The sequence below is a fragment of the Pan troglodytes genome, chromosome 1 (assembly GCF_028858775.2).
Source record: "Pan troglodytes isolate AG18354 chromosome 1, NHGRI_mPanTro3-v2.0_pri, whole genome shotgun sequence".
In the NCBI taxonomy this organism is placed as follows: Eukaryota; Metazoa; Chordata; class Mammalia; order Primates; family Hominidae; genus Pan; species Pan troglodytes.
The window spans coordinates 209,865,189-209,879,881 of NC_072398.2; the positions used below are offsets into that span (position 1 = coordinate 209,865,189).

General features: G+C 53.2%; 1 protein-coding gene across 6 annotated transcripts in view; it reads left to right on the top strand.

Moving 5' to 3' along the window:
- ECE1 (endothelin converting enzyme 1) overlaps positions 1-14,693 on the top strand; it is a 127,295-nt gene that overhangs the window by 8,309 nt on the left and 104,293 nt on the right. The window contains exon 1 of one of the 6 annotated variants that reach the window (XM_054663394.2): positions 2,999-3,101. The exons of 4 other annotated variants lie outside the window; for them this stretch is intronic. The gene's annotated coding sequence lies outside the window, so the exon portion shown is untranslated. Of the gene's footprint in view, positions 1-2,998; positions 3,102-14,693 lie in introns of those variants that run through there. One more of the 6 variants, XM_063804520.1, reaches the window with a different exon arrangement.

Consider the following 14,693-nt stretch of genomic DNA (forward strand, 5'->3'; position numbering starts at 1 on the left):
GTACGTGTAAATGTCCGTGGCTGACATTTGGGTTGATTCCAGCTTGAGGCTGCTGTGACATTCTCGTATGTATCTCTTTGCAGACCTCAGCACTCATTTCTTTGGGGCACATACTTAGGAGTGCAACTCCTGGGTCAGAGGGGCAATGTGTGTTTAACTTTCTTTTTTTGTTGTTGTTTTTTTGAGATGGACTTTCACTCTTGTTGCCCAGGCTGGAGTGCAATGGTGCAATCTCGGCTCACTGCAAGCTCTGCCTCCCGGGTTCAAGCGATTCTTCTGCCCCTGTCTCAGCCTCCCAAGTAGCTGGGATTACAGGTGTTTGCCACAACACCAGGCAAATTTTTTCTTTTTTTTAGACGGAGTCTAGCTTTGTTCCCCACACTGGAGTCTCACTCTGTCGCCCAGGCTGGAGTGCAGTGGCGCGATCTCGGCTCACTGCAAGCTCCACCTTTTGGGTTCACGCCATTCTCCTGCCTCAGCCTCCTGAGTAGCTGGGACTACAGGTGCCCGCCACCACACTTGGCTAATTTTTTGTATTTTTAGTTGAGACAGGGTTTCACTGTGTTAGCCAGGATGGTCTCAATCTCCTGACCTCGTGATCCGCCCACCTCGGCCTCCGAAAGTGCTGGGATTACTACAGGCGTGAGCCACCGTGCCCGGCCACAGCCGACTAATTTTTTGTATTTTTAGTAGAGACGAGGTTTCACCATGTTGGCCAGCCTGGTCTCGAACTCCTGACCTCAGGTGATCTGCCCACCTTGTCCTCCCAAAGTGGTGGGATTACAGGTGTGAGCCACCACGCCCGGCCTCAGTGAATGTTTTTTGTTGTTTTGTTTTTGAGACAGGGTCTCTCACTCTGTCACCCAGGCTGGAGGACAGTGGCATGAACACAGCTCACTGCAGCCTTGAACTTATGGGCTCAAGTGATCTTCCCACCTCAGCCTCCTGAGTAGCTGGTACCACAGGTGCACCACTACACCCAGCCAATTTTCTGATTTTTTTTGTAGAGACAAGGTCTCACTATGTTGCCAAGGCTGGTATTGAACCCCTGGGCTCAAGTGATTCATCCACCTTAGCCTTCCATGGTGCTGGGATTACAGGTATGAGACACTGCCTGTCTCAAGTGTTTTTTGAAAGAAGGAAGAAATTTGAGTCGTTTCTTTGTCTTAATGCCCCAGATTCACTCTGTGGCCCTGCCCCTGCCCCCAGGGCCTGGCAGCTCTGGGCTGGCACTCTGCCCAGACCCTGGGCTTTGGGCTTCGCCTGCTGTTCTGCAGGGTAGGGAAGGGCCTCCCTCCCTGGAGACCCACTGATTGGCTGTGTGACCTCAGGCAAGTCCCTTCCCCTCCATAGTCCTCACTTTCCCCTTCCGTCAAGCACTGGGTGGGTCGAAGCTTCCCAGCTCCCTGTGTCTGTGGTCTCCCTCATTTGGGAGCCTTCGCTTCCGGTGTTTGGTGCCTCTTCACCCCCAGGGTCTCACCCACCCCAGGCAGGAGCTCAGCTGGCCTGTAGCTTGCAGAAGGACCATTTGGGAAAGCTGGTGGGCCCTTCATTCTTGGTACCCGCCCTAAGAGCCTCACTGCGACTCTGTCCACCCTGGGTGAGAGCCCTCCAGAGTAGGCCCCCAGCCGTGAGAGCCCCACCCACTGAGGCTTGGCATCAGGTCGCCCTGGGTCTGAACCCTGCTATTCCCTGGCTCTGGGACTTTGGGCGGCTCACTCCCCCTCTCAGGGCTGCAGCGTCCTCATCTTCAGGGTTGTGAGCACCCAAGGAGGCCCTGCCTCGTTGTGGGGACAGAAGAGAATGGAGCAGTCACATGCCCGCCCCTAAGATGCTGCACTCTAGGGGAGGAAGCTGGAGACCAAACAGGCAAAGCCACCCACCAGAAGGATCGCTCTGAGAGAAGAAAGGAGACAAAACAGGGCGATGTGGTGGAGAGTGGCTGTGAGGGGAGGGGGCCGCTCTAGAGGAGCGGCCAGGAAAGGAGGTGATGTCTGAGCTGGGACCTGAGGGTTGAGGAGGGGGCAGCCGGGCAAAGACGGGGGCGGGGGAGATGAGAGTTCCCGGCTGCCGGAACAGCAAGTTTGGCACATGTAGGGGGTGAACGCTGGTGTGGCCGGGCAGAGGCAGTGGAGGGTGGAGGGAAGGCTAGGGAGAGGTGGGCCTGGAGGGGCAAGCCATGGACAGCCTTGTCTGTGGGGCAGGGGTCAGCATTTCGTTCTAATAGTGGTGGGAAGCCACTGGAGGACCCCACGTTGAGGGGCGACTGGGCTTGGTTTCTGTTTGGAAAGACTTGGCTGCTGTGTAGAGCATGGACTGTAGGGGGCAGGAGGGAGGCAGGAGCGCGGGCCTCAGGATATTCGTCTGTCCTGAGGCTGAGGAGGCATAGGTTTCTGCGGGATCTGGGATTTTGGCTGCTACTTCAGGGATGGGAGAGAGGTAGCCAGGCATCCCAGATGCTTCAAGACCTCGCTGGCAGCAGATCACAGTGGGCAAAAGTTACCCGTGGAGCCAGACAGACCTGTCTGAACCTCCACTTCAACTCAGCCTTCCACGGTGGGCTTGGGATTCTCCCAGAGTGACCAGTTCCCACCATCCCAGACCCTGGGGACCCAGAGAAACAGAGCCAGAGGGCATTGAGCTGGAGCCTGCCTCCCTCGCTTCCGCACACCCTGCCGAGAAGTGAGGGCATAGGAAGTGATGGCCGCAAGGGGATGCCCAGCCCCTCTGCTCCAGGGCTGCTGTTCACACGGCCACGCTGGAGGGAATCCTGTGGCTTTGTGGTTCTTTGTTTCCTGGGCTGGTCTGGGGTGGAAGATGGCCATGAGAAAGCGGCACTTCATCTTCCTTCGCCCCTGAGTGTTCAGTGGGTGGTTACTCGGCATCCTGTTGGGCTTCCGGTGTGGTGGCTGGGAGCCAGAGAGAGGAGGGCATGAGAGCTCACAGAGTCACAGGAGGTGGGACTTGGAGGTCACCTAGGCCAACTTCCTCATAGGGCAGACCAAGGCTCAGAAAGGGAAAGAGACTTACCTGAGGCTATACAGCAGGTTAGAGGCAGGACTTAGACCGATTCCAGACTCCTCATCCAGCACTCTTTCTAGGTAAGATGCAGGTATGGAGGTTTTGGAGCCAGACAGATGTGGGTTGTAGTCCCAGCTCTGTCACTTAGTCCCAGCTGGGTGACCTTTGGTGAGTGACCATCTCTGAGCCTCGGTTTTCTCCTCTATTGAAATGGGATGATGGTAGCACCTTTCTCATAGTCGTGTTGTGAAAAGTGGGTGATAATTTATGACAGGTTGTAAAGCTCATAGGACGGTGCACGGAGTTGGCCCTTGGGAGGTGGGAGCTGTTATTACCTTTGTGGCTCCGTCATTTTTTTTTTTTTTTTTTTTTTTGAGACGGAGTCTCGCTCTATTGCCCAGATTGGAGTGCAGTGGCACGATCTCAGCTCACTACAACCTCCACCTCCTGGGTTCAAGCAATTCTCCTGCCTCAGCCTCCCGAGTAGTTGGGATTACAGGCAGGTGCCACCATGCCTGGCTAACTTTTGTATTTTTTAGTAGAGACGGGGTTTCACCATGTTGGCCAGGCTGGTCTCGAACTCCTGACCTCAAGTAATTTGCCTGCCTCGGCCTCCCAAAGAAGTTCGGATTATGGGCGTGAGCCACTGTGCCCAGCCCATGGCTCTGTCATCCTAACCTCCTGAAGCACCGGAAAGAATGGCTGCGTGCTGGCCCTCACATGTGCTGTTTTCTGATGAACGCAGTTAGGGAGGGAAGATGAGAATGGGCCATGGTTGGCCCATCTCTCTGCTACTTATTTTATTTCCCCACTATATTTGAGAGACTCCTTAGCCAAGCCACACTACTACCCACCCCCCCTCCCCCGCCCCCCCTCCCCCCACCCCCCCACCTACGGCTCTGGTGGGCTGGAGCTGTGCTGTCTGCCTTCAGCCCAAATAGGGGTGGGGGAGGTGGAGGCACTAAGTGCAGGTCCCGGGTGAAAAACTGGGCAGCTCCCCCCACCTTCTGCATCAGATCCCTACCACGCACCACCAATACCTGTTTGTTCAGTGTGACCTAGTGGTTAAGACCAAGGGCCATGGGATCAACTTGAGCTTGAACCCTGGATCTGCCATTGAATTGTCACCAAGGACTTTTAGCAGGCGTGTCTTCATCTCTGAGCCTTGGATTTCCCATCTGTGAAGTGAGGATAACAGTCCCTCCCAGGACGACTGCAAATATTCAGTGAGAGGAGCAGCACTCAGAGCATGCATGGTGCAGAATTGGATGGCACTAATATTGTAACACTGTTGACACATGTCCCAATTGTTTCTCTTTCCATAGCTGTTCTTAGAAACTTACTTCACCATCCGCTCACCCCACCCCCATCCTGTGTTCCCGCAGCCCCCTTCCCTCTAACTCCTCGCCTGACTGACTTCTCTCAGGGTCACCTTGGACTGAAATCTTTCTCCCCCTCCCCTCCGCTCCTCTCCCCTCTCCTCCCCTCTCCTCCTGTCTCCTCCACTCTCTTCCTGTTTCCTCCCCTCCCCTTCCCTCCCCTCTCTCTCCTATCTCTCTCCCCTCCTCCTCCCCCCTCCCCCTGGACTAACACAGATCACAGATCAAGAGTTCAAGCTCTGGCCCAGCCTGCCTGGGTTTGAATCCCAGCTCTGCCATTTACTGGAGCAGCCTCAGGCAAAGTACTTAATTCTTAGCCTCTATTTCTGCATAAGTAAAATGGGAGTGAGGATAGTGCCAAGCTTAGAGAGTTGTTTAAATAAGCGACGAGATTCTTGTAAAGTGCCAGGATCAGTGCCTGCAGTACACTAAGTGCCTAATAAATGTCACCTGATTTATTACTAGACAGGGTTCTGATGGAGCAGAGCCCCTGCCTTTTCACCTCTGCGTTCCCAGTGCCTGGCAGGGATGGGATTGGAAGGGATGCGGGCTCTCTAGGGGTTTGTACTATGGCATTGGAGAGTTGCCTTCCCAGTGAAGCAGGCCTCTCCAGAAAGGGGAGGGGACTCGGGCCACATCTTAAGCTTGTCTGTCTGGCAGATATTTCCCACAACCCTGCTGCACACCACTGGGTGCTGAGGATGGGGTGGGGGAGGGTGCAGTAAGGCTGCCCTTAGTGAGCTCAAGTCCACGGAGGAAAGTGGGACAAAATGGCCCTGATACTATCAGAGAATGACCAGCCCAGGGCTGGCAGGTTGCTTCTGAGGAGGCTCCTGGGAGTGGTGATGTTTGATGTTTCCTTGTGGGAGTGACATAGTAGTAACTTCTGTCTGCATTAGGGCTTTATTCAGTAATCCTCCATTCTTTCCTACCCGCGGTGTTTTACTAGTCTTAGCAGTAATAATAATAGTGTTTCTTGAGTGTTTGCTGTGTGCCAGGTACAGCGCTAAATATTTTATGTTATAAATTTACTTAATCTTCACATCAACCCTGTGAGGTACTTATTATTGTTATTCCTGTTTTGTAGGTGGGAAAACTGAGGCACAGAGAGGTAATGTATCTCTCCTCTCAGTCAGTAATTGGCAGAGCTAGAGTGGAACCTGGGCAGTTTTGGCTACAGAGTCTATGCTTTTTTTTTTCTTTTTTTTAGCGAAGTCTCACTCTGCCTGTCACCCTGGCTGGAATGCAATGGCACCATCGTGCATGATGGCTCACTGCAACCTCAACCTCCCATACTCAAGCGATCCTCTTACCTCAGCCTCTCGAGTAACTGAGACTACAAGCATGCACCACCATACCTGGCTAAGTTTTTATTTTTTAATTTTTTAATTTTTTTTGAGACAGAGTCTCACTCTGTCGCCAGTCTGGAGTGCAGTGGCACGATCTCGGCTCATTGCAATTTTCACCTCCCGGGTTCAAGCGATTCCTCTGCCTCAGCCTCCTGAGTAGCTGGGACTACAGGTGCTGCACCACCACGCCCGGCTAATTTTTGGATTTTTAGTAGAGATGGGGTTTCATCATGTTGGCCAGGATCGTCTCGATCTCCTGACCTCAAATGATCCACCCGCCTCGGCCTCCCAAAGTGCTAGGATTACAGGCGTGAGCCACCGTGCTTGGCCTAATTTTTTTGTAGAGACGGGGTTTGCTATGTTGCCTAGGCTGGTCTCAAACTTCGGGCTCAAGCGATCGTCCTGCCTCGGATCCCCGAAGTTTGGGATGACAGGCGTGAACCACCACCCCTGGCTGAATCCAACTTGTGCTTCCTCCATAACTGACTTCTACCCAGCTGGTCGTAGTCCTTATGATCAGCCAGTCTCATGGACTCTGAGCGCCTCACCTTCCATGAGAGTCCTTTGCAGCCAGCAAAGGGAAGCAATTAATCTTAGGTCTTCCTGTACAGCCTGTGTTCAGCATCAGCTCAGGGGTGAGCGGATAGGGACCTTCAAGGAAGGGGGTGTGGAAGTTTAAGACCCAGAAAGGAAAGGACCTGAGTCAGGGGGAGGAAGAAGGATTAGCCTAGGAAGCATTTAATGGGGAGAGAAAGGAAACTCAGAAGGCTGAAAAAGTTGGAATTCAAACTGAAGCAACATTTGCTGAGTACGTTTCCTGTGCCAGGCATGGCAGTGTCTGTGCCTTCCAGGAGCTCCCAGGCCTGTGGGAGAGATAGATAAATTAGCAGGTAAATTGCTGAATAGTATTTGGTGAGGTCAGCTAGGGGCGGTAGCTCACACCTGTAATCCCAGAACTTTGGGAGGCTGCGATGGGTGGGTCACTTGAGGCCAGGAGTTCGAGACCAGTCTGGGCAACAGGACAAAACCGCATCTCTACAAAAAATACGAAACAATTAGCTGGGCATGGTGGCACGCGCCTTTGGTCCCAGCTACTCAGGAGGCTGAGAATCACTTGAACCCGGGAGGCAGAGGTTGCAGTGAGTGGAGATCATGCCACTGCACTCCAGCCTGGGTGGCAGAGGGAGACTCTGTCTCAAAAAAAAAAAAAAAAAAACTATTTGGCGAGTATGTGGGCAGGAGCCTTTAAAGGCCCGGTAACTTGGTCCAGGGGGGTGATGTTTCAGTTGGGTCTTGAAGGATGAGTAGGAGTTTGCCAGCCAGGCAAAGCTAGTAGTAGCAGAGCCAAAATTTAAACCTGAACAGTGTGGCTCCAGAGTCTGTGTTCTTTCCTGCGGCATGCTTGGCCCTGCTGCCCTACAAGGCCTAGCCTTGGGAGGTGAGACTCTGGGTCCTGGGTCACTCCACGTGAGCCCTAGACCATTTTCCCATCCAATTCCTGCTTTTGCTCTTCACAAACTCCCACTCTCTCCCCCTTCTGCAAAGGTGGTTGGGAGTTGACTAGCCTTGTAGGCAGTCTGTGTCTCTCTAAGTGACTAGGATTTGTGGTGTGCTGAGAAGGGTACACAGATTCTACCCGCAGTTCTCCTGTGGCAGGTAGGAGGCACAGACAGACAGAGAAGCATTTCCTGTTTTGTTTTTCCACTCTTTGCCCCGAGCACATGAACTGTGCTTTGCATAAGGCACCTCCTGAGATCATTGCAACAATCCTGGCAGGTAGAGGTAATTTACTGCCGTTTTAAGCATGAGAAAGGTGACTCACAGAGGTTGAGCCATGTGTCCAAGGTCACACAGCTAAGCCAGTAAGTAGAGGGACTGGAATTTGCACCTCAATCTAACTGCAAGGCCTGTACTCGTGTTTTTAAGCCATCAGGAAGAATACCAGGTTATGAAGGCCACGCCCCTTTCTGGTGAGTCTCACCTCTGTGCTGGTAATCAGGACACCCAGGAATTGCAAGTTAGCGGTAGCAAGCATAAGGTTGCATTGATTTCAGTGCTTCTCAACGGACATATGCATGAGAATCATCAGGAATGCTAGTTACAAATGCAAGTTTCATTGCCCTCATCCTAGAGGTTCTAACTCAGTAAGTGTCGGGGGGAGGGTCCAGGAACCTACATTTCCAGCAGAATGCCTGATTCTGATGCTGGTGGACCATAGAATATGCTAGAAATCCTAATTTATTACATGTCTTCTCTGGGTCCAACACTATCCTGGGCATTTTATTTGGTCACTTCAGCCATCAGAACATTGCCTGGTAGGGGGAATGGATGCAAAGGGAGGTGGGAGTCTAGAGAGAGATTCCCAGCAGTCATGATGAACAGCCAGCATGTCCATTCCACCTTTAGATCAATTGGATAAGGAAACTGAGGCTCAGAGAGGTGGTACCTTGCCCAAAGCTTGCGGTGGCAGAGCTGGGATTAGAAAGCAGACCCCTCAGCTGCCGAGGCCTGTGTTCTCCTAATACCCAACGCGGTTGCTTTTGCAGACTTCCACACAGAGATTCTTCTTTTTTTTTTTTTTTTTTTTTTTTCGAGTTGGAGGTTCGCTCTTGTTGCTCAGGCTGGAGTGCAGTGGAGTGACCTCAGCTCACTGCAACCTCCATCTCCCAGGTTCAAGCGATTCTCCTGCCTCAACCTCCTGAGTAGCTGGGATCACAGGCGCCCGCCACCATGCCCGGCTAATTTTTTGTATTCTTAGTAGAGACATGGTTTCACCATGTTGGCCAGGCTGGTCTGGAACTCCTGACCTCAGGTGATCCACCCACCTCGGCCTCCCAAAGTGCTGGGATTACAGGCGTGAGCCACTGCACCTGGCCTACACACAGATTCTTGGGGACATCTGCCAAATATCAGCATAGGTAAATGTGGGATGATCAGTGGTGGCAATATCTACCACTTACTGAGGACCCACTATGTGCCAGGCACAAGGTCTAGAATGGTTAGCAAGCAGGCATGGTCTTGGACAATTGCACAGATCTCTAACTATAAGCAGGTTGCTATGGGAGTTTATGTCAGAGGAGCCATCCCCGGCAGAGAGCAGGAGCAGGGAAGACGTCCCTGAGGAAGAAGGATTTGAGAAGAGATCTGAAAGATGTGTTAAGTGTTAACCAGGCAAATAAATGGAGAGAAAAAGATTCTAGGCTGTGAGAACAGCATGTGCAAAGGTCCTGGGGTGAGTGACCTGTAGCAGCAATCTCCAACCTTTTTGGCGCCAGGCTTCGTGGAAGACAATTTTTCCATGGACAGGGTGTGAAGAGTAGTTTCCCTTATGAGAATCTAACTAAGCCCGATGGTCTGAGGTACGTGAAACTGTTCCACCTCAGTTCATGTTAGTTAGATTCATCACCTTAGTTAGATTCTCATAGATTCTCATAGGAATGCACAGCCTAGATCCCTCGCACGTGCAGTTCACAATAGGGTTCGCGCTCCTATGAGACTCTAATGCCGCCGCTGATCTGACCGAAGGCGGAGCTCAGGCGGTAATGTTCACCCACAGCTCACCTCCTGCTGTGCGGCCTGGTTCCTAACGGGCCATGGACTGGTACTGGTCTGAGGCCCGGGGGGCTGGGGACCCCAGCTGTGTAGCTGGAGTAGAGAGGAAGGGTGAAGCTGAAGGGTGGTCAGGGCTGGGTCCCGCAGGGCCGTGCAGACCAGGTGAGGCTTTATTTTCCTCTATACCAAAAGACTCCATTTGTGTCCTCAAAGTAAGAAAAGGCAAAAATGTATAACAAGCAGGGTGGAGGTCTCCCGGCTCTCGAAGGGGTGTCAGCAGGGAGCTAAGATGATCCAACTTGACTTCAGTGGGGAGGGCAAGAGTGGCATCAGAAAATGGTGGTGGCTTTGCCCAGGCCAGTGGTAGTGGTGAGGGAGAGGCAGACAGAGAAACTGAGTAGAGTGGGCAGGGCCTGGTGATTGATTGGAGTGGGGCAGGGGATCAGCCCATCGCTTTGACAAATGAGAAAACAGAGCCCAGAAAGGTTGCATGAGCCACCGGAGTCACACAGTCCAAGTGTTAGAGCCAGACGCTAAGCTGGAGCCTCCCATCCCAGGGCCTTCCAGCCAAACATGGACTCCAGGCCCCAGATTCCTGGCAGCTGCTCTGGCAGAGTCCCTCTTCCCAGTCTCCTGGTGGCTGCGTCCCTCCCCATGCCCCGCTCCCTGCAGAGTCTGGCAGCTTCAAGGGAGTGGGGTGCTTTGAAGCATCTACAGGGAGGGCAGTGCTGTGACCTCCAAATTCTTTCCGTGTGACCTATACGACCCCAGCGAGACCAGGGCCCTCAGGACCCTGCCCTCCCCAGGCTTTGATGGAGTCCACAGAGGTGGGGTTTAGGGGCTGTGCAAACACAGCCCCTTGCTGGGGAGCGGGGGTGTTTCCAGGGACCCGAGCTGATGCCCTGCCATGAAGAGAAAGGAGACGCAGGGGCCAAAGCCTGGGGAGACCCTCTCTGTGCTCAGTGGGGTCTCCCCAGCAGCGGGGAGCTGCTTCCCCATCCAGGCTCCGTAACTGCAGGCTGCTGGCTGCTGTCTTAGGATTTCTGTTTTCTTCCCTGATGTCACCCCAGTTGGCACCTAAGACCTCTGAGATGCTGCTCAGTTAAATGGATTCTTAGCTCTGCAGGCCTCGCCCCGCCTCCCTACGCTGCTCCAAACCATCCCCCTCCTGAAACCGGAAATATAACCCCCCATTATGAACCTCATCTCCTCGAACCTGAGCCCCTATTTTCCTTAAGATTTGGATCTCTCTCTGGGGTTCAGGCCCCCCTTTTTTCTCACTAGGTTCTAGGACCTGCTTCCTGCTTAGGCACCTTCTTCTCCCTGGACCCCTTCTTCACCCTTAGACCCTGGACCTGGGTCTGATCCCTCTCTGGGGACTGGAGGCTCTGCTGTCTTAGAGACCAGCACCCCCGACACACACACCCCACGGTCTCCCAGGTTTCTCTAACCCCCAGGGGCTTCACCCTTCTCAGCTTGACACACAGTAGGCGCTCAAGAGACAAGCTTGATCCTGCCACCCCTTCTCCCAGCCCTCCCCGTTTGTGGCCCCTCCTGTACCTCCCCACCCTCCCCCGCGTGGGTATTTTTGCTCAGGGAGCTCGTGCTGTGTGGCAGCTGAGTCTGGGAAGCAGCTATTGTTGGCTGAGAACGTGGGGCGGCAGAAGGATGGGGGCTGAGAGGAGGCAGGAAACATGCTCATAGGTCCAGGCCCAGCCCCCTGGTCCCCACACCCCACTGGGTCCAGGTGAGGCCATTTTAGGACAAGTCAAAGAAAGCCCCCTTCCCACAGCCGGGAGCTCCGTTGTGGAAATCACTGCGCTAGGGGAAGCTGGCAGCAAGTTTGGAAACGAGGTGGCTGGCGAAAGTGCCACCGGCAGCTTCGGAGAGCAGCCGGGGCACCCCTTGAGCCTCTGGGTGGCGTCGGGACAGTAGGCAGGACTCCCTGTGTGTTGATGCTCTGCTGCCGCCCCTTCTCGTTGCTTCTCGTACCTGTTTCATGTCTGCTCCGTGGAGCAGGAGGTGGGAACCACAATTTATTGAGCTTTAACTTTGAGCTAAGCTGTGTGCTGAGCAATGAATGCATTGACTCAATTCATACCTCAGTCACCTCCAAGGAAGTGGGTCCTATTGTGTCCCCATTTAACAGATGAGGAGGCTGAGGCTTGGTGAGGTGAGGTGACTCGGCCAAGGCCACACAACTCCTGACTCTGTTTTTGCAGGCTTCTGTAGAGCATCTGACTTCAAGGCTGAGTGTGTTTTGCTTGTGGCTGAAAAAGACCAGGGACAGCGAGGAGGGAGGAGGCCAGCAAAAGAGGATGAGAAGCCTGCAGGGGAGCAGGGAGTGCCCTTTCTGGTGTGGGGACAGGCAGCTGGAAGCAAATTTCGATCTGGATGAGGAACTGGCACTGTTCTGTCCTCTGGCCCCTCTTGCCCTTTAATTGTGACGTTACTTCTCACCGCTGAAGGGGAACCGCTCGAGACGCTGGCTTGTCCTGGCACCTGCCTTGAGCAGAAGCTCAGAGAAAGATGCATGAAGGGAAAGAGTGGGGAGCAGAAACAAGCCATCAGGTACCAGGTTGGTGGTCCTGGAGCCAGTTTATGGTTCATCTAGTCACGAGGGCCACGTCTCTGTGTTTAGTGTCAGCTAATGAAGAAATTGAATCCAGTACACAAAATTGGATTTTGCAGTTTTGCAACCAGTCTCAACCCCCCTCTATTGTGTAACGTGTTTCTTTAGAGAAGGAAACCCATAACAAAACATGTGTGCTTTCCTCCTGGCGACCTCTGATACCTCCTTTGAAGACATGGCTTAACGAGAACTGTTTTTCTCCTTCTTTCGTGATTTGTGACTTTTCTTGCAGGCTCCAGGTGGCAGTGAGTCAGCCATAAAGCTCGTTCAGGAAAGTCCAGAGGAATTTTTCTTCTGCATCAGGTTCAACTTGAGCAGTGCTGAGTGACACCCAGTGACACAGTCGGTTGGGGAAGGAGAGGCTGGCACACTCCACTAGCTGCTTATCTCTGCCACCTCCGCCTCCATTTGTCCCTGGCTTCCTGGGGCCCAGAGCCATCTCTGCCAGAGCAGGGAGGCCGATTAAGTGACCCGCGGGCTCCTTCTGCCTGACTCAGCTCAGCTCCAGCCCTCTCTGGGGAGAATGAGTCATTTTTTCAACCCCGAAATGTTTCTCTTCATGTGGGAAAGGGGCGGGGGTGGGGAGAGCCCCTCCTGGTCCTCTCCAAACTTGTTCCTCAGCTCTGAGGGACACTTCAGCCACAGGCAAAGGGATTCTAGGGCAGCTCTGGAGAGGGCAGTCAGACCTGAAGTCGGTTAACCACAGCTGTGGCAGCCGTTGGAGTCACCCCAGACAGAAGCACACTGGGCTGAGTGGGTGGAGTGTCCCTGTCAGTCCCCCACTGATGGATGGTTTCTCCCTTGGGGATGGGCCTCTGCCCCCTGCTTACTCTGCCCACCCGGTTAAGAAGCTATATGAGCCCGGGTGTGGTGGTGCACATCTGTAGTCCCAGCTACTTGGGAGGCTGAGGCAAGAGGATCGCTTGAGCCCAGGAGGTCAAGGCTGCATGAGCTATGGTCGAGGCTGCATGGGCTATGGTCAAGGCCGCGCTCCAGCTTGGGCAACAGAGTGAGACCTTGTCTCTTTAAAAACAAACAGGCCGGGTGAAGTGGCTCATGCCTGTAATCCCAGCACTTTGGGAGGCCGAGGCAGGTGGATCACTTGAGGTCAGGAGTTTGAGATCAGCCAGACCAACATGGCAAAAACCCATCTCTACTAAAAATACAAAAAAATTAGCCGGGCATGGTGGTGCATACCTGTAATCCCAGCTACTCAAGGAGGCTGAGGCAGGAAAATAGCTTGAAACCCAGGTGGTGGAGGTTGCAGTGAGCCGAGATTGCACCATTGCACTCCAGCCTGGGCAATAGAGTGAAACTATGTCTCAGAAAAAAAAAAAAGAAAGAAAGAAAATTGCCCCCATCTCCCATTTTCTGTCTCCCTTCACTACCTCATTGCTCCCCTTAGCCCCTCCCACAGTCTAACATGCTGCATATTTGATTTGTCTTATTTAGTCTGTCTCCTACTAGCATATAAGTTTCATGAAGGCAAGGTTTATTTTATTTTATTTTATTTTATTTTATTTTTAGTTTTTTGGGACGGGGTGCCACTCCGATACCCAAGCTGGAGTGCAGTGGCACAATCACAGCTCTTTGCAGTCTCGAACTCCCAGGCTCAGGTGATCCTCCCATCTCAGCCGTCCAAAGTGCTGGGGTTACAGGCATGAACACTGCACTTGGCCCAAAGGCAAGGATTTTGTCTGTTTTGTTTCCTGCTATATCCGTCGAGAACAGTGCTAACACGTAGTAGGCACACGATTTTAAAGAGGGTAAGAGGAAAATGAATGAGTGAATGGATGTGAGCCCCTGGCAGAGTGTCCGGCCTGCAGTCAGGGCTATGTGTATTTTGATCCATAACCCTCCCCCCGCCGGTTCCAGCTGTGTTGTTCTGGGAGGCTAGGGCCTTTCTCCACCTACGCCCTCAAGGTCAGCTTATCCACTCTTGAGGTTTCATGCTTAATTTTTATATTTGAGCTTCTCATACCAGTGTGTGAGATTGCCCTGGGGATCAGAGTAGGGTACTTGCATCATAAAATAAAAAGGTACTATTTTGGAGCAGAATGCAGAATTGGCATGAATTTTTGAGATTCAAAAGGAAATGAGACTTAAGCTTTTTTCACAGCTTTTAGCTGTGTCCTCAGTCCTGCCAGGGCACAGGTTGACTCTCCTCTGCCATGTGGGTGCTTTGGGAAAGTGTAAGCAGCCTTGTTTTTGGAAATGACCCCAACCCCTGAGCCCTGGGACCTGCCCTCCCTCCAAAGCCCCAGTGAGGGGTTTTCACCAAACATGCACAAATTCCAGCAGAGGGCGGATCCATGTGCGTCCTCTTCCGGGGGCCATGCCCACTTCCCTTCCCGGCCTCCCCGTTTCTTTCTCTCAGCAGAGTGCTAGATCAGAACCTCTTGTCCTTCCTGACAAGAGGCCCTTGTCTGTCTGCCCCCTTTCCTGTGCCTCTCCTCTCCATCGCTGGGTTTTCTTGTCCTTTTCCCCAGCTAGGTGGTTAGATCAACTTCCAACCCCTCAGGGCCAAACAGTGCCACCACACTGGTGTCCCCATCCCCTATGCCAGCAGTGGCACTGCCATTTTGGTCACAGGCCTGGGGCCCTGGAGTGTGACACATGTGGGGGGCCTGGCACAGCCCCAACCTGTGCCTCAGCCTGCGCCTTGCACTGGCCAGGTGAGAAGGGCTGGTTGCTCTCCTGCCCCCAAAGAACCCACTGGTGTTTCCATGGCAACTGTGCAGCCAGGCTGCCTGGGCGTCT